Here is a 25,196-nt window from a genome sequence, read left to right as displayed (position 1 = left end):
AACAAACTGGCAGCATAAAAGCGGTAACTGTTTAACAATTTCATGACTACGAATCTGAACAAGCTCAGTCAGTCCACTATAATCGTGTCTTCTGAGTTCGCAATACTTGCTCTACTAGCCACATTACCAGCAATGTTTACCGCAAGTAGAATAACAAAGTGCTTATTATAATGTAAATCTAGTATGTAGTGCATAAAAACAACGCCAAATGTACCCACTACTTACGAAACCTTTTGCCTAAATACAACACAAACAAAATCCACCTTACACCCCAGAAGTGTCAACCTCTCTCTTGAATCATTTCTATGTTCTAAAGGGGATGTGCCTTTTAGCGAAAGGGCAGGGATTTATGTAGAACGGCGGTCAAACCAGCCATAAGCTTTTCAAGCTTTAGAACTATTAGTTGCTATACGAATGACGTAAGGGACATGTAGAGGATATTCCCGCCCTCAAACTCATTCTGAAGGGATGGCCACAAGGGGCGGGAAAAGGCGCCATACAATTGACACCTCTGTCCAATACAGGCCTGTTTTGCGAGAATACTGGGCGGACTCTTTCAATTGATTGAAAACGTTATCTAACTACGCTATTGCTAGGTTTTTACTCCCTCCTGCATTATAACCATTTAGCTTATAGGATGGGTGGGACTTTGTTGGAGGTAGTATAGCTCAGGAACAGATTGTTTCCTCCTCCTCCTCCTGAGTTCTGTCGGTATTTTGCTTTTTCGTTGTGTGCTTCTGGTTTGTTTATATTTTTAAGTTGTCTTTTATTTTTACGTATTATTTCAATAACATGATGATTTCAGAACTCGTTTTTTTGTTTTAATGGCTTGAATCGCAGTGGCTGTTGGAAGTACTTAGTTGGTGAGTAGGCTATCTACTACCGTTGTTGCGCTGGTGGGGTGTGAGAACCCAAGCCAGCCCTATGGGTTAAGGGGAGCACTGCTTGTCGCGGCACCTCCAAAGGCCTCTAATCTGAGCTGTATCCAGTTATACTTTTGCAATATTTTTGTTATCCGCGGTCTAACCTGCTTAAAGTGAATGACTACCTCTTGTCCGGTCGCTCGTCTTGTTTGTGGCCGGGGTGGGTTTCCTCATCTGTGTTTACTTTCTGGCTATTCTTTCTGAACAGGCATAGGGAATGGAATATGTATTCTATGCATAAAGTAGATTGTGCTCTACGGAACCTTCCTAACATCTGCTTAGTTTTTATTGGTTCCGACGGCGGTGGCATGCTGTGGATCGAACAGCTTTTTCCTCTACGTTAGACTTTAAAGAGGAATTGTTTGGCTCTGTAGACGTGCAGGGTCCTGGCAATTGTCAGGGATGGCCCTGCGTCCGACTTCTTTGAAGCACGAATGCGCTTCTGGTTTGCGTTAGTTGTCTGGAAGCCTAGTGGAAGAAGACGGAGTGGGTGGGTGGTTACTGTGTAATTACGATGTAAGCTCCGCCCCCAAAGTGCCATTGGAGTCTGTCTATGCCCCGCCTGCCTTGGTGTTAAAGGTCTGTAGCTAGCCTCCGTGAGTTTTTGTTGTTATAGCCTCAGTCCTTTTAATCAGGCCCGGGACTTTTAATGTTTTCACTAGTAATATGTTAAGAAAGACTTGTCTTTGTTTATTTTTTATCTTTGAGCATCAAAATCTAAAGTATGACGTTCAAAACCTAAAGAGCGAACTCTCTTAATTTCTGCGGCTGCAAATTTAGAGAAGCTGCATTACAGGTTGTCGCTAGTTCCTTGCTTTTTTAATTCTTATTTGAATGCTTTTAAAAGTAATTTAATATAAACAGAACAGGGTCGGATTCTTTTAATTTTGCATCCGGTAATGTCACGCGACTCAATATACCGTTCTTTTGTATGGTTTCTTCCTAATGTCATCTCTGGAAAATTGTCCTGATTTTTGAAATTATGTTATTCCAAGGAAAAAAGTTGACTGACATATGTATTTGTTTAAATATTTTTTTGAGTTTTCACTTAATGTTGGAGGGAACTGATCAACTAAACGTTACAAATGTTAGAAATAAAATATACTAAAATCATGCATAATTATTGAAGGGTGTTTGACTGACTAACGTTTTCACCAGAACAATGTCCATCTGTGTCTGCATATTAAAGAAAATTGACCGCAGGCTTTGGATTGGAAATGCTAAATAATCATAAGAAGCATAATTGTAAATTAGAAAGTTTATTTACCCAAATTCTTATTGTGAAACCTTTTTCAGGTTAGTGGACACACTTTTCATTGTCAACTAGTCTGTGTCTTGACACATTCACTGTGATTTATCAAGCAGTGTTTAAGGTTGCAACCTTTGCAAATTCCCGCAGTGGGACTTTTTATTTAGTTTACCAAGAACTATGGAAGATTTTTCATTTTGCAGTTGAACACAGATATAATGTGACACCCTTTTATTGAGTCAGTGTAGACTGTGGATTAATCTAATGTGGAGTAATGTAATTAATGCACTCGTAATCAGTAGTGAGCTCTTTGTGGTAACAAGTTTGAGTAGCTGTATTCTAAAACCCCCGCACTGGTTCAGTAAAAGGACCATATTGCATCGCTATTCCATTTTTCTGTTAGTGGGTCAGCCCAGCATGTCAATTTTCCTGTTATTTTGACTTTAGTTAGAAAAGTGTGTCTCCTGTAGACTTATTTCTGTTTTATTTCACACTGAGGTGGTGAGTTGTTTTGAAGAATGTTAGAAAACATATTTTCCCTGAAACTTCTGTCCATTTGCCATGTTTCTTGTTTTTTTTTTTCCTCTTCTTTCTTTGGGTATCCAGATCAGGGTCCTTTGCAAAATGAGAAACGGGTCTGTAATCCTGAGAGTTTCAGTATATTAAGGTTTTTTCACAATAGGGGTAGCCCCAGACTTCAATTTAAGATCAATTGCTTCTTTATTGGAAAGTGCTTTGGTTTGCAAGTCATCATATATTTACCAACCAAGAGAGAGAGGATCATTTTACCAGTCCACTTCACATTCTGCATTTAGTTGGTTTGGGGGAGGTGGTACTGTTTAACCATATAACAAGGTGACCATTTTGTTACAGGACCTAAACCGGGACACTTAAGCTGCAGCCTATTTATAGGCATACAGCCCTACACTAATCCCTGCACCCTACATATGGAACTTGACTTGCAACACTAAATTCAAAGATTCTGGGGGACATCTTTACAAAAATAGGGACATAGTTTAAATATTGCTTTTCTAACCTTAAAAATTTGCCAGAATAACAGGATTTTGTGTTGGCATGCATTGTCTGAAGTATATGAAACCTGCAACTCAAAAGTATGACTTTATTTTAGTTGGTTCAGTCCTCAGTGATGTATCAGAAAACCATAATTTTTTATGAGGATCGGATGCAGACCAAAAATATGAGGCAAAAATCTGGACAGTTAAGAGGTATGCTATGCACCAAGGGAATTGATTACATGGATAATTTGCTGAGAATCATTTTCTTATCTCTTCATTACCAGTGTGTCTGTTGCACAGAACACATTCCATGGAATCCACATGGTGTAATACTGGGTAAGGAAGGGTCACAGAGAAGTAAGTAATGAGGGGGGGGCAGGAAAAGGACCAAAAATAGGGACACTTTTTTGCAAATTGCTTTTATAACAGGTTTTACATTGGCACAAATTTTCTGAAAGGTTTTAAGTCTGAAACTCAAATGTCTGTCAATATTTTCTGACTTAAACAATCAATGATTTGCCAACTATTTGCTAGAAAACCATCATTTTATGAGAATTGGACCAAAAATATGAGGCGAAAATCTGTACAGTTAAGAGCATATCTATCAAGTTCCCAGCATAAGAAATTTGGACAAAGCCGAAAATAATGGGGGGGCAAAGGCCTAAAAATATGGATACATTTTATTTATTGCCAATATAAAAGGTGTTGTGTTAACATGAATTACCTGAAGGATATAACGCTCAAATGTCTAATTATTTACTGACTTCAACCCTTAGTGACTTACAAAAAAAACACAATTTTTATGAAGAACAGACTTCAAATACGAGTCAAAAATCTCGACATTCTTCGAAAATCTGAGAAGTATGATTGAGAGAGACAGAGTGTGTGTGTGTGTGTGTGTGTGTGTGTGTGTGTGTGAGAGAGAGCGGGCGAGATTGAGAGCAACCGTGAGTTTAATGCATGAATGAGTGTGTGTGTGTGAGATCGGGACAGAGTGAGAGCGATTGAGCAAGACTGTGTGTGTGTGAGAGAGAGAGAGAGTGAAGAGTGACAGCGAGCATGCGATCCCCTAGCAGCAATTTAAGATATTTGTGAATACTTCTCTACCTCTTACAGCAAGAAATCTGGACAAAGTTATAAATGATATATTTGGGTGTGTGTGTGTTTGTGATACAGAGAAATAGATGATTGAGAGTGATCCCTGGCAGCATCATGAAGAGGTTTGCATACCAACAGTCTGCAACACTCATTTTATTTCATTTAAATTTGTTTTGGGGGGGGGGGGGCAAGTAAACATTTGCTAAAGTAATCCGCTCTGCCATCCAATAGACATAGATCAATATGTACTTGTCCAGCTTATATTTTTCTTCTTGGACTACTAAAGGAGCACCTTTTCTTATCATGGATATAACTCCCTCACCACCTGCCTTGTCTATATTCTGACTGTGGACCCAACTGAATCTTTTGTCGTCCACGAAACTGCCTGAAGTTTTTGATTTGGTTCACTCGCTGAAGCAGCACTACAAATGCCGGAAACCATTCAGACTAAACCGGGACATTTCTGCATCCCAAAGACAACCTTTGGGATTCCAGGACAGAGACTTCCAAAGCGGGACTGTCCCAGAAAAATTGGGATGGTTGGTCACCTTGCCATATAAGCCTGTTTTAAAATGTGTCTTTCAGGGGCAACCTAAGAGTACAGTCTAGTTAAATGGCTTGTTGCAGCTTACATGTAGACATTGAAGGAATCAAATCCAAAACTTCTTGTAACATTAATCCTCTGAGCTAAGCTACTGCACATCAGGTTGTGATGTTTTATTGTGTGAAATGGATAAAACTTCATATTGAATAGGTATTTTTAGTCGTGGTATTATATCTGATGGAGGAAAACTTAGTCGAGATGCCAGGTGCAAACATAAGAAATGGAGAACTCACACAAGTAGGTAATAATGTTTGTGCCACTTCCAGACATCTACTGATGCGCAGATATTTCTTTGCACATTTTTAGTTAAGGTTACTATGATAGAGGCTTTACCTGCAAGATTCTGCTGTAGTAGATTGTGATGGTCCTAAATAAGATAATCCTGATTTCTGCTGAGTAATGTTTAACTGTATTGTTTATAAGGAGGGATCATGGTGTTGGTTTCATTTGTTAGCAATCCAAGTGAGTGCCAAGCCCAGGGCCTTCTTAGCTGGTAAAATCTTTCCTTAAGTAATTGTTAATTCGTTAATGGGAAAGGAAGTTTCATCTTCCCTCTTGGAAGAGGACATGATTACCTCTATTTTCTGGAAGCCATTTTTAGATCCAGCTAGATCGAAAATGTATTGCTCAGTTTCTAACTTCTCATTAATTCTTTGCAAACGGTGTGACAAAAGTGGTTTACTTGCAAAATTATATATATATTTTTTAAGATGCTTAACTAACTTGACCTTTTGAATTTGGGTTTAGAAAAGAAGCATAACCCTGAGACTGCCCTCTTTGTGGTGGTTAGTAATATTGTTATAGCAAGAGATCAACAATTATTTATTTTGTCATTTTTTTTAAACAACTCTACTGAATTATCAGTTGGGACACAGGCAAACTTACATTTTATATAAAAGTAAATAGACCATATTAAGTTCACACTTACAAACAGTAAAAATTAACTGCCAGGTATTAGCGGACCGGAGTTCCGCTGTGGCGACCCCTCACCGGGAAAAGCCGAAAGGCACAAACATATATCCCATACACTGTTATGTATTCTATAATTTAGAATTTAGGCAACATTACATAAATTGTTCAATTAATGGCTTCTCTTAAGCAACCTCCTTTCTCGAAAACATTTTCTTGTGTGTATTGCTCCCACTGTTTCCATTTTTTTTTTCATTGTAATTTTACTGCTACCCTTTTCAAAAGATCCCACTTCCTGTTAGCTCTGTGACAGTCACTACAAGTATAGTTGGTTTAGGTTTTGATTTTCCTTTTCTAGTAATTGATTTTTTGGCAGCCACCAGAATTAAACTTAACAAGGCCTTACTGTGTCAAGGCAATTCTGATCCTGTATCCCATCTCAAAGAAAAATAATTTCCTTAGTTAAACTCATTTGCTTGCCCAGTAATCCCAATAAAGTACAGAAGTCTGTAGGGAATTTTTAAAGTCTGCCAACTCATTGCACTCCCAAAACATATGTTTCCAGTTACCTGCTCTGCATCACGCTGCCAACATTTGCTATCTACCTGAGGGAAAATTCTTTGGAGCCTGCTTGGGGTATAAAAGTATCTATGCAAACGCTTTTAGGCAAAAATCCTAAATCTTCTAGATTTTGTGTATTTGGGAACCATACGTATGTCCTCCCATTGTAAATTGCATATCTAATTTCTCTTCCCAGTCTTTTCTGACCTCATCTAGTTGATTCCTATAATTATTGTGCAATATTTTATATCCTCTACTAAATATTCCTGTATTTAACAGCAGTTTCTGCTCTAGATTCAGTTAAACACTCAACCAGTGCAAATCTTGCATTTAGGATCTTCCTGTCCTTTTCTGTTTGTCTGTACTTCTATATCCGTCCCTGATAGGGAAAACAATGACTAGCCTGCAATCCAAATGTCTTCTTGGCCTCTTCCCATTCTATTGCAGTTCTGGTCTTTTTTGATCTCTGTACAGAACTTGACACCCTGTGGATCATTTGATCTTGATTTTTAATTTTCTGTGGATTTACCTTTCCAAGAGTATAATGGCTTGCCTCTTAACTTTTTGGGTCAGACTGAGCAAATAGGCTCTGGAGTTAATTCAACTAGCAGCCGCTCCCTGATTTGTGGAGTTATTCAGGGCTCTATATCGACACCACTATCATTTGCAGTGTATATGATGCCTGTTGAGGAAGTCATTAATAGTCAGCGTATAAGCTTCAGTGTTAAGCTGATTACCCTTAGTTGTACCTCTCGTTTTGTTAGACCACTTGGGCAAGATTTCACTACTCTAGAAGACTACTTGGATCATTTAAATAAGAAATGTGATCTTTACCCTTTGCTGTCTGCCAGCCATCAGTCCTCGCAATCAATCCACTCCACATTTATTCCTTCATGTGATGAGAGCTGTGGATGAGAGACAGTTGATGAGAGGCTGTCATTCAGGTAGCCATCAGAGTTTTTCTCACTGCACTCCTCTTGTTCTCAATCTAACGTTGTCCAATAACACCGATGACTCTGCAGTCATAACTATTGCTAATTCTCCCTTTAGAACTCCTAACAAATACCCATTCATCTTTCAACTCAGTAGAAGCGTGTCCCACTAATAATCAGCTCATCCTCAACCCTAAGAAAACAAAATAGCTACTCTTTCAACCTAAATCTGTAAACCACATTAAACATTCCTTCTCCATAAGGTCCCTAAACAATACTCCTATAGAAGTCGAAACTAGCACAAAACTCCTTGCCATTACCATTGACGACCAACTCAAATTCAATCTTCACGTTAACAATTTATATTAAAAAAAAAAAAAAAAAAAAAAAAACACCAAAAGCTAGGACTACTGTACAGGAACAACAAATTCCTAACTACTGAAGCTAGGATTTCTCTTACCCGTGCATACCTTCTGCCATGCTTAACCTGTTGTTCCCAAATACTCACAAATCTGAACTTCACCCTACTTGCCAAATTAGATTCAACCTACCACAAAATAGCTAGATTTGCAGCTCAACAAACATATAAATCTCACCACTGTCTTTCCTTAAAATATCTGAACTGGCCCGAACTACCTCACCTGTTCCTACAATCTGAACTCCAAATCACACTTCATCCTGTATCGGCCTGATTTTTGCCCAAGTCTATCATCTCTCACTACTCCCCTACCAGACTTCTCCATAGCTAACCCAAGACCTACTAAAACTCCATAAACCCAAATCCAACACAGGGTGCAACTTGTATAGCTACCATCCCTCTATTGCATGGAACAGACTCCCACTAGAAATAAGGTCTCTGACTCACCCAAACAATTTAAGTCCGCAACCAAAGACCACTTTAAAAAAACACTGGTCCTGCCATTGTACTCCTCCCTGATTATTACCTACCCTTTATAGTACAGTGAAACTAACTTAATAAAACTTACCATTAACTACTTCATACTATGCTTCCTGTGCAACCTCCAAAGCTTCTTCTATACTCTGCTCCCTGAAATTCTTATGTAACCTTTTAAGTTTCTGCTACTCTGCATACAAAACCTTATATTTACTCAACTCTCTTTTTAAAGCAAAATGTACAACTTATTCTACTTTTTTTAATATTCCTCTTTTTGTTTATAGTACTATTTTATCTGTCAACAATATACATGTATGTAGCTTATGTAGTTTAACTACCAAAATTCTCTATTGCTATTTTTATTGAAATGTGTCTGTATTGCTATCTTTATTGCATTGTATATCTTTGTAGCTTTTCTCCCCGGGCCTCCACTGAAAAAGAGCAATAGTTCAGCTGGACACTCCCAGGGAGTAAAATAAATTTTGCCCCTAACTCCTCATTGCCTGCTGCATAACTTGTGCTCTCACAAACATGAGACCTTGCAGCACCTTCTTTCCAAGTATGCATCCATGTACTTGTCCTTGCTTCATAAAGGCTACTACGTAAGCACAACTCTGAGTCACCAAGCACATCTCCCTGACCCTTACACTGCACAGGATGTAACTGTGTCCAGTAAAGTCTGCGCCAATGGCATAGAGGGGTAAATCTCTGACTATGGCCCAGGCAAACAGAGTTAAATTAACAGCTCAGGTGCTTCATGTTGGTGGAAAGGCAAAAATTGATACTATCCGCAAACTGTATTGGTTTCCTTGAAGGAGGAGGGACTGCTATGTATGTGTGGCATAGGGGTGGGCATAATGGCTCACCAGGTCAACTATGAAGATGGGTATCTGTGGCATGGACCCACATGGGGATGTATTATGCTTGCAGTGTCCCCCCATTTTGGGGTGGAGTTTGTTTTTTCTAACAATGTCAGTTGCTGGCATGCCTGTGAGGGCACAAACTCCCTGATGTCCCCCCTGTATTTTGGCCCTTGCAGAGGGCTAAGGCTGTTTCCCTAAAGGAGCTGGATGTGAATCCTCAGTACTGTAGAACGTAGAAGCTGAAGTCCAGTAAGAGGAGGCTTGATGGAAGGTTAGGGGGAATTCGAATGAGAAAAAAAACTGTCCAGTTGATGCTGGCATCGAAGTGGACTGAACTGTCTATGCTGTGGATGCATGTGCCTTTGTCTACGCCTTCCTTCCCCCACCTGGTTCCTCCAGCATCAGTCACTAATTACTCTTGGTTCATTAGAATCATCCTTTTGTGTCACAGAGCCAACAGAAGACTACTTGAATTTTGGATTTTATTCCCCAGTGAATGGCTCTGATTTGACTTCACCTCAACTTGGCAGGAAAAAAACAAAACAAACAATGCTTGCAAGTATCTATGTCAGTGTTTCGTGTGCTGTCTTACTGAGCAAGATTCTTGCTGACGGCTTTCAATTAAAGACTGTGTGCCAGCCACTACCTGTGCTCTGGATGAAGCTCCTTATGCACTTACATTTTCCCATTTGGACTGTTTTAATGCCGTTTGCCTCAGATTTTCAGATGGTGATCTTGCATGACTGCATTAAGTGCAGAATTCAACAGCCAAACTTTTAGATGGAGCTTCCCTGTCTCTGAATCCTATTACCCCTGGGCCTTAGAAGCTGCACTAGTTGCTGGTTGACACAAAGTCACTGTTTAAAATCTTCCTGTTAACCTTTAGTGCTTAAATAGTCTTGAGTCTTTTTTGCAAGAGCTTCACATTCCCTAATTGCCTGGTTTGGCTGGCCTGTAAGAGCATTAGGTGAAGAGCTGCTGCTTGTTCCCATGACCTGTCTTCAAACCTCGCATAGGATGTCTTTTCTTGTCTGACTCTTGCTTGGTTAATTTCTACCTTCACTGTAACAGGTGTGTAATTTCTAGATTATCTTCTGAGGGTCCCTAAAGTTGCATCTTTTTATGACAGTTTAAATACTTAACAGAGATGGTTTTAAATTTTTATAATGTTTATAAATATTTACTTCCAACCACTTAAGCATTTTTTATGCTAAAACTATTGCTTGTTATTTCATTTTTATGCAAAGTGCTTCAGTATAGGAAAGTAAGCACCTCGGTAACAGAAAGGGGTTTATATATACAGATGTATTTCCCTGTTTTTTTCCAAGATAGTTGGCAGAAAACATTGTCTATGGTCTTTATAGTGTTATTTCACTTAACATTAATCTTGTCGTATATGTTAGACCTTCCTTTTTACGTAGCTTCATATAAACTTTCTTTATAGTAATCTGTACTTGCTGCCTAGAAATCTGCAGAATAAGGAAAATGCCAGTGTCAATCATAAGTGATGTATGACATTATATGGTGTGAATCATTTTATGTTGATATATTGTTTTACACTGTTTTCTACTGTTTTAGGTAGGGAACTTGCAGTGTTGCTTATAATTTAATAATTTTAATTACTGTTAACACATAACCTATTAAAGCCACCTGAGCCAAGATGCTATGTGTTAAGAAATGTCTAATGAGCTAATTGGGTTAAGTTTTAGAAAATTTGGAGGATCCGCTCAGGATCCTGGGATTCATTAGTAACTGAGAAATTCCTTCATTATGATTATGATTATTTTGACTGGATGAAATGTGTTTTGCAGTTAATGTTGCATACTCTACAAGCTCACTAATTGCAGTTATTTCAAAAGATAAATCACTTTGGTATTTTTAAATATTGCTTTATAATATGGTTTGCTAAATGAGTTTGCTTTGATTAATAAGTGTGAGGGGTAGGTTATCGAGCCACGCTTGTAATACAGTAATGGCTGTAATCTCTGTGTGGAAGTAGAGAAATTGAAGGCATGCAGTGGCTTGTAGGCCTTCAGCTATGAATATTGGAGAGACTCGTAGTTATTGGGATAAGCATTTAGAGGTTGTGCTAAAAACATGTGGTTAAGCACAAAGCAGAAATGGCTCCTGATTGATATAAGTGAAGTACCATGCACTATGGGTAAACATGTTGCCTGTTACAACCTGTTTATACTCAAAGCTTGCAGTGACTCAACATGCATAGGGTTACCACCTGTCCCACTTTGCGAGGGACAGTCCCTCTTTGGGCAGTTGTGTCATGCAAAAAATTGAAAAAAAATGGCAAATGTGCTGAGATTTTAGGACAAAATTATTTCCCATATTTTATGTAATAGTTGCATAAAACAGTTATTCTGTATTTGAAACACCTAAATGTTATAAGAAACAGAATAAGCAACTAAAGTGCTGCATGAATAAGCTTTTATTTACGCAAAAAAATTGAAGTTCTGTCCTTTGTACTGGCCGTGGCTATGTTACGCCCTGGAAAATCTGACATTTGTACTAAAAATGTCCCACTTTGGGCATTTGAAAAGGTGGCAACCCTAAACGTGCATTTAACAAGAACATTCAGGCAATGGAGAGCTGCACTTCAGGGTTTTTATTTTATTTTGTGTTATTTATCATTTGCTGACTAGGAGAAATTTGGCCAGGGCACTGGGGAACTTCCCCTACTATTTTTGATAGGAGCCATGGTATCTTCTACATCCACCTCAGCTATCAACAACTCACCTAATTGGGGCCTTGGTTTAATTTCTCCTCTAAAGGATGGCACACTCGTGAATCCAATCCCCCTTTATATACACACATGCTGTAGTGCAGTGTCAGTAATTTGAAAATTAATCCAATCACCCAGAGTGAAATATTTCCCTAGCATTCTGATCTCGGAACATCAGTGTTGAGTGTGCTACCTCTTGAGCCTCTCACATTCTTACGTGCCAAGATTTCTGTCCGACCTAATATTTCTGCACCATTAAGGCAGGGAATCCCATGCAGACATGTTGCGTCTGTGTTGTGTAACTGCAGCAAATTATAGCAGTTGTTTCTATGTTTACTTTATTTTTAGTGTAACATACATTTAGAAGGCCATACCCCAAACTCCTCAAGAACATGTTCTCTTCGGCCTGACATCATTAACATACCAGATTACTAAAAGCTAAAGTGAAGTAGTGGTTTAATGCAGCTGACTGAATAGCTTCATTTTTACTCACCTAAGCTATGTTTTGTAGTCATGCTTGCAAGTTGTGATTTGTAGTTAAGTGTAAGATTGGTACAGAAGCACTACGAACTTTTCGAATCTCGCCATGCATCTCAAAATAGTTCCAGAGTTAAAAAGTATTGCATAAGGGAAGGAATGACAGGGCCAGATTAAAGTGGTGCAGACAGGTTGTTTTCCCTCTACCCCCTGTGTTTTGCGGATGGCCATTTTGCTCTTTTATTCAGTAGTTTGCTGCTTAAGTGTATGTCTAATGAATGCAAGTGAGTTTAACTAGCTTATTTTGTAAGACCGTGCATTATGAATTGCTGTGGTTTCTTTAACAGCAGATCCATTTAGGGATAATCTCAGCATTTGTCTGCAAAGGTCAACTCGAGAACAGACCTTTTGACACCTCCACTCAGGACACTGACCTTTATCTGATCTTGAGATCTGAAACCCATGGATTCAAATTTACCTGGGGCACCTACATTGGTGCTGACAGAACTTAGTTCTTCGGATCCAACTTTACTGCACTCCCTTTTGACTCTCTGACATTGTCAGATCTGGAAGGGAATTTGAGCTGCATCTTCAGTGGAGGGTTACTGAGGACAAGTCACCTTTGAAGCTGTTGGAGCCATTTCTCCCTCTTGGAGTCTCTGCTGTAGATAACTTGGCTCTGATGTCAGCTTCAGACCTGGATCAGGTCAGTGTCAAAGGAAGATTTTCAGCTCCATTTCTTTGGGATCCTCCTCTGTTCCGATCTCAGACTCAGCATTCAAGGCCCGTTGATAGAACTTTTCACATTGAAGGGGTGCTTCCTTCCCATTCGGATCCATCCTGACCTCTTTCTTTTTCTGCATCGACTTGTGCGCCTTCTCATTACCAGGGACAGAAAGCTTCTAAACATCTCTGGGAAATACTTGCTTTGACCTCCCAGTCTGATTCATATCAGTCATTTGATGTGCCCTGTCATCAGATTCATAAGAAACAGATGTGTAAACGAAGACACTTGAGCCATCACCTAAATCTGTCACAGAAGACACTGATTTAGATGAAAGGAAAGGTTCCCCTAGATCCTAATTTGGAGATGTCACTTTTGCCAAAATTCTTGAATTAATGTTACAGAAAAGAGTTGGTCCACTGTCGCACCTTCCCCAGAAGAATCTGTGTTCCTATAGGCTTTTGGGACTGACTCTTATTCTGCCTGGGTGGTGCTGCTTCTGGCAACCTTATTAACTTCATGGTTCAGAGAGCCTGGAAGCATCCTGACCCAGTACAGCCCATTCCAAAGAAGGCAGACAAAATCTTAGCTGCTCTTAAGAATAGAACATACTACAGTAAAAGTCCCTCAGTAGATGCTATGGTCATAGCAGCGACCACTAAGAAGGAACTCTCTCCCAAAAGAGCACATCTGTTCGTCCCTCTAATATGGAATCAAGCTCTGGACAGATTTGGAAAACCGACTTGCACATCAGCGACATTTTCACTTAAAGCACTGAATTACTTGGCTCATGTTACACATTTTCAGAGAGAATTGACCAAAGAGATTACCAAAGCTTTCATAGGTAACTTGCCGACAGATATCCAAAAGAAAGCGGAATCCTAGTTATCTACCCTTACATTTCTTTCTAGTGTTTCCATGTGACTGCTCTCATGCAGTTGATGAAACATCAGGAAGAGTAAGCACAGGCATAGCAATTTGTCACCATACTTGGATGCAGTTGTGCGAATTTGCTGAAGGCTTTATCCTTCATTAATGCTTCTTTTGATAATAGTGCATCTTTGACCTTGGGTTCAAAAAGGGTACAAACTAAAAGAGAACAGGGTTGTAAGACCCTGTCTGCCGTGGGAATCCACTTCTCTGCTTCTCAAAGAGCCTTTTCCAAGAACCAAAGAGCAGGGAAGAGAAAGATGTGGTTCAGAAAAGTCTCAGGGTTTTACCCAGGGGGGTAACTTTAATGGACGTCATCCTAGAAGCTGAGGTAGTCTGCAAAACCAAGGATTTTGCTAACCTTTTTTAGGAGAATTTGTTTCAACACTCCTGAAGGTTTGCCTGGCTGCCATCTGTGGAGGCAGTTGGAGGGTATACTTATTCTTGCACCCACAAACCTGGAGGGCCATCACTGTTGATTCTTGGGTGCTGTGCATAATCACCAGATGATACTCTGTCCACTTCCTTTACCCTCCACAGCCAAGGAAAAGGATTCTCCAACTACCACCCCTTTAGTGGGAATCCCGTGTCTACTCCAGATATATTTTTAGTGCCAAAGAAAACAAGGGACGTAAGGCTCATATCATCAGTCACTTAAACCTATTTGTGAAGCAGGCAAAGATCTGGATGGTCATGGTTTGGTCCATTCTGCCAGTTCTCAGGAATGACAACTGGATGTGACTCAATAGAGCTCCAGGATGCTTATTATCATGTGAAGATACACAGGCAATCAAGGACATTTCTCTGTTTCAGGCTGGGAGCTAATCATTATCAGTTCAGGCAGTTTGAGGCTCTGCCCTTTGGGCTCACTACAGGCCTCTCAGGTGTTCACCAAATACATGGCAATAGTCAAAGGCTGGCTCGGACTGCAAGGGTTTCAGGTATTCCTGTATTTGCATGATTGCTGCATACTGTTTCGACCAAGGATTTACTTATTCAAAGGAGGGACACTTTACTCCAATTACTTCACAATCTAGGTATCACAATTAATCTCTCCAAGAATCAGTTGACTCCCAAACAGTCCATAGAATGCATTGGATGCCATCTGGATATATTGAATCATAAAGTTTTTTCTACCACACCCCAGAATTCTAAATCTAGAAAAAGTAGTCAGCCAACCCTTATCTTGCCCTTCTCCACCAGCACATCTAATACTAAAGCTTCTAGGTCTCATAGCTTCTATGATCACTCTGATAACCCTGTTCTGAGTCCTTCAGTGGATGTCTTCAGTCCAGTGGTGACAAGTTACATCACTCGCTGAGTATCCCTGTCTGGGTTACTCCAGTATGAAAGACATAGTATTCGTCCCCTTTTTTATTATATAGAAAGGTTGCCCCTTTTGTTCTCCCATCTCCTGTAGTGGTTTTTACTACTGGTGCTTCCCTTTTAGGATGGGAGAGGGCAGAATTACAAAGGAAAGACTGTTCAAAATACCTGGACACCTTTAGAGGTCAACCTACACATCAGTGCTGTAGAAATGAGAGCAGTCCTTTTAGGGTTGCAGACATTTCAAGATTCTTTTCCTGAAGGTGTGATTTCAGTTCAGACAGACAATGTCAGTAGTTTGGTACATAAACAAGCAGGGGGACCAGATCTTATCCTCCTATGTTGGGAAGTAATGAGTGTGTGTCAGTGGGCTACTTTCTTATCGCAATGCACATCCTACGGACTTTCAGTGTGCTAGCAGACAGCCTAAGCAGAATCATTCTTGTGCCTCATGAGTGGTTCCTCAGTCAGTCATTGGCAAACAAAATATTCTGCTGCTGGTGCCAGACTTGCTGCATCCTGTTTGCTTCCCACTTGAACAACAAGTGCAGCAGTTACTTTGCCATTATCCCTCCACAGACTCAGTCAACTAGGGACTCTTTTGTCCACACTTGGACCCCAGGGCTTCTTTCCACCTTTTCCCCTTAATCACGAAATGTATTCAAAAAGCCAGGACATGCAAGGCGAAAGTGATTCTCATTGCCCTTTACTAGCATCGACAGATTTGGTTCCCATTTCTGTGACCTCACCTAATACTTTCTCCCCAGATGCTACCTCACAGACCAGATCTTCTATACCATCTTTCCAAGTATCCTTTCCTAGATCTGGACACCCTGAACCTAACCACTTGGTTCTCCAATTTTAATGATGACCACAGATCCCAGGTTCTGAGTAGTAGCATTACTCATCCGGCTTAGGAGGCCAATGCCTTATCCATTAGGCCACTGGGGCCTGACAGCCAACTGACAACTTCTCAGAAGGTCAGTACCAGGAAACTGTATACAAGTAAAAGGAAACGTTTTCTCTGGGTCATAGATAAGGGATTAGATCCCTTTTCTGTTCCACAGCCGTCTATATTGGACTTCCTTTTACAATTGTTCAGTTTAGGCTCTAGCATATCCACTTTAAAAGTATAAATGGTGACCGTTTCTAATTTTTATATTTGCCATAACTGCAAACATATAACATCATTAAAAATTTCAAAAGCTTTTTTCAGAGGAACATTTCTTCTTGGACCTCCAGTAACGGACTCCTGCCCCCTTTATCGCAGTAATGTAGAAGTCCTCACAAAATCTCCATTTGAACCAGCAGATTCAGTAGAGTCCAAGTTCTTAAGCTGGAAAATAAACCTTTGTAGCAGTTACTTCAGCCAAAAGAATTTCAAAATTACACGCCCTTTCTTGTAAACCTCTGTATATGGCTTTTCATAAAGACAGAGGATACTTGAAACCAAATCCTTCATTTACCCCTTAGGTGGCATTTGAATCCAACATTAACCAATTCATTAATCTGCTGATGTTCTTCTCGGAGTATTCAAAGGAGAATATACCTTTCATTATTTCTTGTTCATAGACACCTCGGATTTTATCTTCTGATTTTTTGCAGTTCTTTGTTCTAAGATCAGTTGTTTGTGGCTTTTTCCAGAGCTAAGTTAGGATGTGTCATTTCTAAGGTTACTCTTTCTAGATGGTTGTCAAATTGTGTTTTGTTTGTTCATGATAAACTGGGCTTACATTTGCCCAAAAAAATCTACAGCTCACTCAGCTAGGTTAGTAGTGACTTCCAACAGTTTTTCATAGGAATATACTAATTGATTGTCAAATTGTGTTTTGTTTGTTCATGATAAACTGGGCTTACATTTGCCCAAAAAAATCTACAGCTCACTCAGCTAGGTTAGTAGTGACTTCCAACAGTTTTTCATAGGAATATACTAATTGATGAAATTTGCGCTGCTGCTGCATAGTCTGCATTTCATACCTTTGTGTCTCATTATAAACTTAATGTACAATCTCGTTCATCTTTTGGCTCTGCTGTGCTCGGGAATATCCTTCCATGAGGCCATAAGGAGAAAACAGTAGCTAGGGAATCTGTCCCGTCAGTTGAATCGGGGACAGCATCGGATATGAAAGTTGTGTGCTCACCATAATGATAGATCCGTGTTGTCTTATTTTTTGTCTGGTTCAGCATCCCTCCCTTCGCATTCCCAACCAACAATATTAATGTGTGTGTATGAACCACACGTTACCGTTATTCTGTTTTTAGGGAATAGGTTTGTGTTACTCTGTTCCTGAAGGGAACACACAGTAGGAGGTATTCAGAGGCTGCAAGAGGGGAATTATGGGTAGGGGAGAAGTCAGTGCTCTGGATCCCTGCGTTTGAATGTGCTGAGGCCAGATCTGAGACCTATCAGTTGAACCAGATGAAAAATAGGACAAAACAGATCATTATGGTGAGTATATAACTTTCATTTCTCATTACTCTGTAAATTGGCTTAATGAACATGATGATAACTTTTGATTTAGCTGTGATACCCAGGGCTTGTCAGGATGGAATAAGTGTCAGGGGTAGAAGTAAAGATTAGGACCTGCAAGAGCAAAATGAGGAATAGAAAATAGTCCTTGGGCTTTTGCTAGATGGAATAGAAAAGAAACGTAGGGCTACTGCCTGATCTGGAGAATGCCTGGCAGCTGTCCCTGAGAGAGTATTATGTTAAAAGGGTGAGAAGCCAAAGTGGGAGAGGAAGGCATTGGGGTTATTTAGTTTATTTGTATTTGTTTTCCAGAGTAGGGTACTGATCTCCATGGACTTTTTTCAGACTTAGCCCTGGATAGTGTCTGGTTTGCTCTGAGTCGCACAGTTGGGCAGTAGAGTATGTGGAAATCAAACCCACCACTGGACTGCACAAAACAGCTTTTTAACAGCTCTTTAATCCTCTAAGCCATCTGTCAGACAGAAGGTTAGAAGAAGACTGGTTAGAATGTTAAGTTTTACTAGAGTGATGGAGGGATAAGCAAGGAGTGGTGCAAAATGAGGGAAAGTGGAGAGTAAAATTTGCAGTGGAAGCATTGTTGGGTAGCTTCCTTTTTTATAAGGAAGCTTTTGAATTCTTTTTTTATTTTTTTTTCTTTGTAACAAATGCCATGGACGCGCATTGAAAGAATGCATAGGTTCATAGGTTCATACTAGGCTATCTGCCCTAGGGCATTTATAAGCCTAGCCAGAATGTGTTAAGGTACATCCCAAAAGGGGCATTGTACTCAATTTTGGGCCTGATGAGGGATGAGTAAAGAGGCACGATGACCTCCCCTGATCTTTGCCAGTAGTCAACAGTTGGCCTACGGTGTGAAGTCCTTTCTTAGACATTTCTTCCAGTGTACCATGGATCAGTCCACCTTAATATGTGGGTTGCTTCAGACTGGCACTTCTAAGGACCAGCTCTCTAAGAATGGGTAGAGTGCATATAGGTCCTTCAAGGCTTTCCAAGTAATACATAGCAAATTCCAGGCATGAGGATGAGGCAGTAAAGAACACCATTAAAGGACCACTACGGGCAAATGATGAAGAAAACATATATTTTTTATCTTGCCATGATTTACTACACCTCCCAAAGCTGCCTGCAGCAAAATAAGTACTCTTTCCTAATTTTTTTTTGTTTTTACTCGTCTGCCCTCATGGGGCAAACATTGTGATTCCTTTGGAAAGCTAAATCTGTCCCATAATGCACAGACTGAGAACAAATAGCCCTACCATTTGTTGTCAGACTAGACTTCCGTTCACTTAGAATGGAATACCTGAAAAAACTGCCAAGTTTGAGAGTCTGCAGCTCATGTGTCATTGACTGTTATGAGCGGAGTTTTACAAATGTTGTTCCTACTGATCCACTACACATTCTCTGAAAGAAACTTGCAAAAGTGTCAACAAATTGCTGAGATAAAAAAGACTTTTCACAAGGAGCAGTTTTGCAAGTTTTAGTTCCTGGCCAGGTTACTCCTCCCATCTCCCCTCCTTCAGTCGGCTACAGTCTCACATTTCCAGCTTTACTAGATCTGCGGTGGTGGTGGTGCGGTAGCGTTGTCGCCTCACAGTAAGACGCTGTCCGGTTAGATTCTCAGCTAGAGCGTCTTTTGCGTGGAGACATGCGTGAATGGGCGTACCTTTGTTGAAGGTTGTGCGTCAGGCCTGGCAAGCTGGTACATAAAAATCAACTGCCAATCATTAGCGGACCGCAGTTCCGCTGTGGCGACCCCTAACAGGGAAAAGCCGAAAGACATAAACAAATTAGATTCAACTATTTAGTCAGCATTGCATGACAATAGACATAAAAGAAAAATCACAGCCTGGTGTGCCACTAAATCTGTTCCCTTGTATGTCTCTATGCCTCTTCACTTCTGAATAGCATTTCCCAGGAATAAAAAAAAAAAAAGCAAACGCATCAGTCCAGAATTTAGGCCAGTCTATCCATTTAAAATGTGCACAGTAAAATATTCAACTTATAATGCATTTTGGCTGCTGACATGGTTATCTTTACATAGTTATTCTCTTATAGTATAACCTGAACACATGGTATTTAATGATACATTTTACAACAGTTCTCAGTTTCTTAACAATGACCTCCCGAGCCTCTGATGTGACCTAGTATTTTTTCTTACTATTGCTTTATCTAGTTGGTCTTATTTGTGTTTTCATGTAGTATGTCTCTCATCCTCTCAGCAGCAGACTCCTGTAGAAAACTTCCAAAGCAGATGCTTGTATTGAAAGAGTAGCAGCAGCTGTAGCGGTGAAACTACACTCCAAAACAATGCACTCATAGTACTGACAAACACAGGGGAATGTATATGTCTGAATCAAGCAGTGATGAAATTGCTAGGGACTTAACTGAGCACAATTTTACTCTTAATCTCTCCATTTCATAATCCATAACATTCGCACCACACTTACAAAGGCACACCTCCACCTTCCACAAACACAGCTACCCACAACCACACAACATACCAGTCAAATTTAAGGCTTTTCCCACCTCTCTGCAAAACACTGCTGTAATGGCTTCCCATTTTTGGGCCTTTGTCCCATATTATTTAAGGCCTTGTCCAGATTTCCTGTTCTATAATGTTGAGAGTTATGCTGCCATCCCTTCCTACTGGAGCCAGTCCACTGCACTTGCACAAGTGTCCCCCTCAGCAGGGCAGTAAGCATGTATCAGTGCCGATTTGCTTTATAGTTCTTATACCACACACACACACAGTAAATCTTGTTGTCCATGTTATTTCTTCTTTTCCTTGGTTTCGTTTCTCATGTTGCTTTTACTCATTTTTTTTCTCCTGCCTCCCATGTTGTTGTGTCTTTTCGGCTTTTCCCGGTTAGGGGTCGCTACAGCAGAATGATTGGCAGTAGATTTTTACGTGCCGAGTTGCCAGCCCTGACGCACAACCTTCAACGAAGGTACGCCCATTCACGCAAGTCTCCACACAGAAGACGCTCTAATTGAGAATCGAACAAGACAATGTCTTATTGTGAGGCGACAACGCTACCACAGCACCACCACCGCAGTTCTCCTGCCTCCCATATCTACCATATCCACCCTAATTATTACTTCTAACAAATACTTTTTCTCACTCTTTCTTCTCTTCCCCTCCTCCTCTTTATCCACTATTTGAACTTTTCCACTCTGACATTTGCTTTATGGGAAAATAATGAACTGTCACCCTTATGTTAGCACATTTCAATGCTACATAATATTGTATTTAGTCTAATAGGTTCATAGGTAGGTACTAGACTATCTGCCTAAGGGCCTAAGTGAGCCTAGCCAACAAGTTTCCCTGGCTTATGCCACCCAATAAAGTTATTTTCTTGTGCCACTGTCAAGCAGATCCGCAGAAGTGACTCCCGGGGTATATTTTCCTATCTCCCATCCACTCAAAGATTTTTCTTGAAAAGTGCTAATGAGAAACTTTGCTTGACATAGATGGGTAGCTTGTTCCAGAGTATGGGAAGTCTCTGGGACAGGAATCTATCTCTCCAGCATGTCCTGTTTATTGTGGTGACAAGGTTTAGGTCCCTAGAGTGTGTAGCTCAGAGGGACTGGGATTTCTTTAGGTGTAGCATGTCCAACAGCTCTGGGTTTGACATAGCTTTATATGTTAGGCAGAAATCACCTCAGAGTAGGTGATGTGCTACGGAGTAAAGCTGGAGTTTCTTTAGATGGTCAGTGCATGGCATCTGTTTGAGGCCAGTAGTCCTCTTTGTGAGGTAGTTCTGCGGCCTTTCCAGCTGCTGTAAATGTTTTGTGAGGTACATTCCAAAAGGGGCATTGTACTCATTAGACCCATTATAGTGTGTCAAGCAAAGGGGAATAATGACCTTTTTTTTTTTTTTTTTTTTCCTGGATGAGAACCCTTTTGTGATGAGGTGTGCCACGTAGAAGGACTTCCTGACTACTGTGGTGATGTGATTATCAAAGGAGAGACTACTGTCCACCTGGGTCCCAAGGTCTCATCGCACATTCGGTGTTAAGTAGACTACCACCTATGTGGTAGCTCATGGGTACAGAGTTTTTACCAAAGGGGATGACAATGCACTTTTTGGCATCGAGCTTGAGGCCATGGCTCTAACACCAGGCATCTGTCTCAGTGAGGCCCTTCTGTAGGATGTCCACATCATTTGGGGGCTCAACTATGGCTCCTAGTTTGCAGTCCTCTGCGAACTTCGTTAGCCAGAGGCCTTCTGTGTTAGCCTGTACTTCAGAGAAGTAGATACCAAACATGAGAGGTCCCAGGACTGAACTCTGTGATACTCCACTTGTTACTGGTTTGATGTCAGATTTGGAGTCTGCAACTTTTACAGTGTGGGTTCTGTCAGTGAGTCAGTTGGCAACCCATCTTGTGACGTAGGGTTTTATACCTAATTTAGTGAGTTTAGCTATAATTCCAGAATGGAGGATGGTGTAAAAAGCCTTGGTGAGGTCAAGATAGGCTGTGTGAACCACGTTAGCCTCATTGACTGCCTCAGAGAAGTCGATTAGGTTCAGGATGCATGATCTGCCTTTCACAAACCCGAACTGGGTGGGGTCCAGAGTTTGGAGGTTACCAATGTCTTTGTTTATAAGTTCCATGATGATATCTGACAGGGCTTGGTGGTAAATCACTTTGGCTATGGTGTGCAGGGTCCTGGGTTCGAGTCTTGCAGAGGCTGTTTGTTTTTTCAATCATAGCCTCACCTCAGGTTTTGTGCCTGCTGAATGGTACACAGCGACAGTTATTCCACTCCACAAGGGGAGAGTCACCATGGACCCCGGGAACCACCGCCCCATTAGCCTGACGAGCCTGGTCTGCAAGGCGATGGAACGTATCATCATGGAACTTATAAACAAAGACATTGGTAATCTCCAAACTCTGGACTCCACCCAGTTCAAGTTTGTAAAAGGCAGATCATGTCTCCTAAACCTGATAGACTTCTTTGAATAAGTCACCAAAGCCATAGACAAGGGTAAGGTGGTTCACACAGCCTATCTAGATCTTGCCAAGGCTTTCGACACCATCCCCCACTCTGGAATTATAGATAAACTCACTAAACTAGGTATAAATCCCTATGTCACAAGATGGGTTGGCAACTGGCTCACTGACAGAACCCACACTGTGAAAGTAGCAGACTCCAAATCCAACTTCAGACCAGTGACAATCCTGGGTCCTCTCCTGTTTGGTATCTACTTCTCTGAAGTACAGGCTAACACAGAAGCTCCTTGGCTAACGAAGTTCACATATGACTGCAAACTAGGAACCATAATCGAAACACCTAATGATGTGGACATCCTCCAAAAGGGCCTCACTGAGACAGAAGCCTGGTAAGCCATGGCCTCAAGCTCAATGCCAAAAAGTGCATTGTCATCCCCTTTGGTAAAAACTCTGTACCCATGAACTACAACATAGGCGGTAGTACCAAAAGTGTGATAAGAGACCCTGGAACACAGGTGGACAGTATTCTCTCCTTTGATAATCACATCGCCACAGTAGTCAGGAAATTCTTCTACGTGGCACACCTCATCACAAAAGGTTTCTCATCCAGGAAAAGAGAGGTCATTGTTCCCCTCTACTCATCACTCATTAGACCCATTATAGAGTACAATGCCCCTTTTGGTATGTACCTCACAAGACATCTACAACAACTGAAAGGCCACAGAAATACCTCACAAAGAGGATTACCGGCCTCAAACAGATGCCCTACGCAGATCGTCTCAAAAAACTCCAGCTTTACTCCGTCGCATATTGCCTACTCAGAGGTGATCTCTGCCTAACATACAAAGCTATGTCAAACCCAGAGCTTTTGGACATGCTCCATTTAAAGAAATTCCAATCCCTCCGAGCTACACGCTCTAGGGACCTAAACCTTGTCACCACAATAAACAGAACATGCCGGAGGGAATAGATTCCTGTCCCAGAGACTTCCCATACTCTGGAATAAACTACTATCTATATCAAACAAAGCTCTTCATTAGCACTCTTCAAGAAAAATCTTGATTGGATGGGAAATAGGAAATTCACCCCGGGGATCACCTCTGTGGCTCTGCTCAACAGTGGTACAGGAAAATAATTTTCTTGGGTGGCAAACTCTAGGGTACCTTTTCGGCTGGGCTTGTATAGGCCCAAGGGCCAATAGTGTAGTACCTACCTATGAACCTATATGTTCCATGGCCTTGTAGACCAAGCTCATCAGGCTAATAGGACGATAGTTCCCGGGATCAGTGGTGGCTGTCCCTTTGTGGAGTGGGATAACTGTTGCTGTGCGCCATTCAGTGGGCACAAAGTCTGATGTGAGGCTATGATTGAACATGGTGCTTAGGTGGGGAGCCAGTTCATTTTGAAGTCCGTGTAAAACGCAGCCTGGGATGTTGTCCAGTCCCATGGATGCTGTGTTTTTGGCTTTAGAGAGTGCAGCTTTTACCTGTGTAGTTGTGATTACAGGGACTCTGCATTCTTCCTGTATAGATATGGGCCCTTTAGGGTGTGAGAGGGTGGTAAAGTTCGCACTGAACCTATCTGCCAGAAAGTAGGCAATATCAGTTGGTTCTGTAATTTTCATGCAGTTGTGCTGTAACTCAGAGCAGATCTGGGTGTTGCCGTTGAGATTCTTGACATAGGTATAGAATGCTTTGTGGTTGTCCTTGGAATCGGTGGCGATTTTATTTTCATAGCTAGCTTTGGATGCTCTTATAAGGGATCTCAGCGTCTTACTGAGGCTGACCAGGGAGCTCCACCACTCATGGGATTTTACTCTCTTTTGCAACAGTTTCTTCCTTCTGTTGTACAGTTTGGTTATGACAGGGGACCACCAGATTGGCTTCCTTTTTTTGGAAGATAGCTTCTTGGTTCTGTTTGGGATAGAAGATCCATTCACTCATGTAAGTGTTTATAGAGTGCATTTGTGTAGGATTCAGCAGTCGTAACTGTATTGGCCATCTGCATGGGTCTCATGAAGTTCGCCACTTCTGTCTTAAGAAGCATGAAGTTGGCTATGGAATAATTTTTTACCATGGTTTCCTTAATGTGGGGTGGGGGCGGGATGTGGATATCTAGGGTGATTAGCTTATGGTTGGATCTGACCAACAAGGAGTTGACTTCGGGTATGGAACACTGGTCATTCATGTTGATAATGACTAGGTCTAGGATATTGTTGCCCTTGGTGGGGGTGGGAGTAAGTTGATCCAGGGCACTGGAATTTATGAATTCCAGAAAGCGTTGAGAGAAGGAGTTAGTACATGAGTAGTTTTCCCGGTTAATGGTGGGGTAGTTGAAATTGCCCATTATTATTTTCCAGTATATCAAGAAAAGAGGAGTGGGAATCCTGGAGCATGATGGGGGATCTGTAGCAAGCTACAATTTGGATTGCAGTTTTGCCCAGAGTTAGTTGCACTTGGATAACCTCGGATGCATTATGCTGAACAACTAGCCTGGAGGTGTAGATA

The 25,196-nt window shown here is 41.0% G+C and overlaps 1 protein-coding gene across 1 annotated transcript in view; it reads left to right on the top strand.

The window, feature by feature from the left end:
* The first annotated feature begins 646 nt into the window (after positions 1 to 646).
* The window catches only part of LOC122806647 (paired amphipathic helix protein Sin3a-like), a 1,669,103-nt gene continuing 1,644,553 nt past the window's right edge, over positions 647 to 25,196 (top strand). The window contains exon 1 of the mRNA XM_044077237.1: positions 647 to 863. The gene's annotated coding sequence lies outside the window, so the exon portion shown is untranslated. The remainder of the gene's footprint in view (positions 864 to 25,196) is intronic.

Source organism: Protopterus annectens, chromosome 7.part0 (genome assembly GCF_019279795.1).
Source record: "Protopterus annectens isolate FY-2018-M chromosome 7.part0, PAN1.0, whole genome shotgun sequence".
Lineage (NCBI taxonomy): Eukaryota > Metazoa > Chordata > Ceratodontiformes > Protopteridae > Protopterus > Protopterus annectens.
The sequence above is the reverse complement of the archived record's forward strand: the minus strand, read 5'-3'. Positions and strand labels throughout refer to the sequence as shown.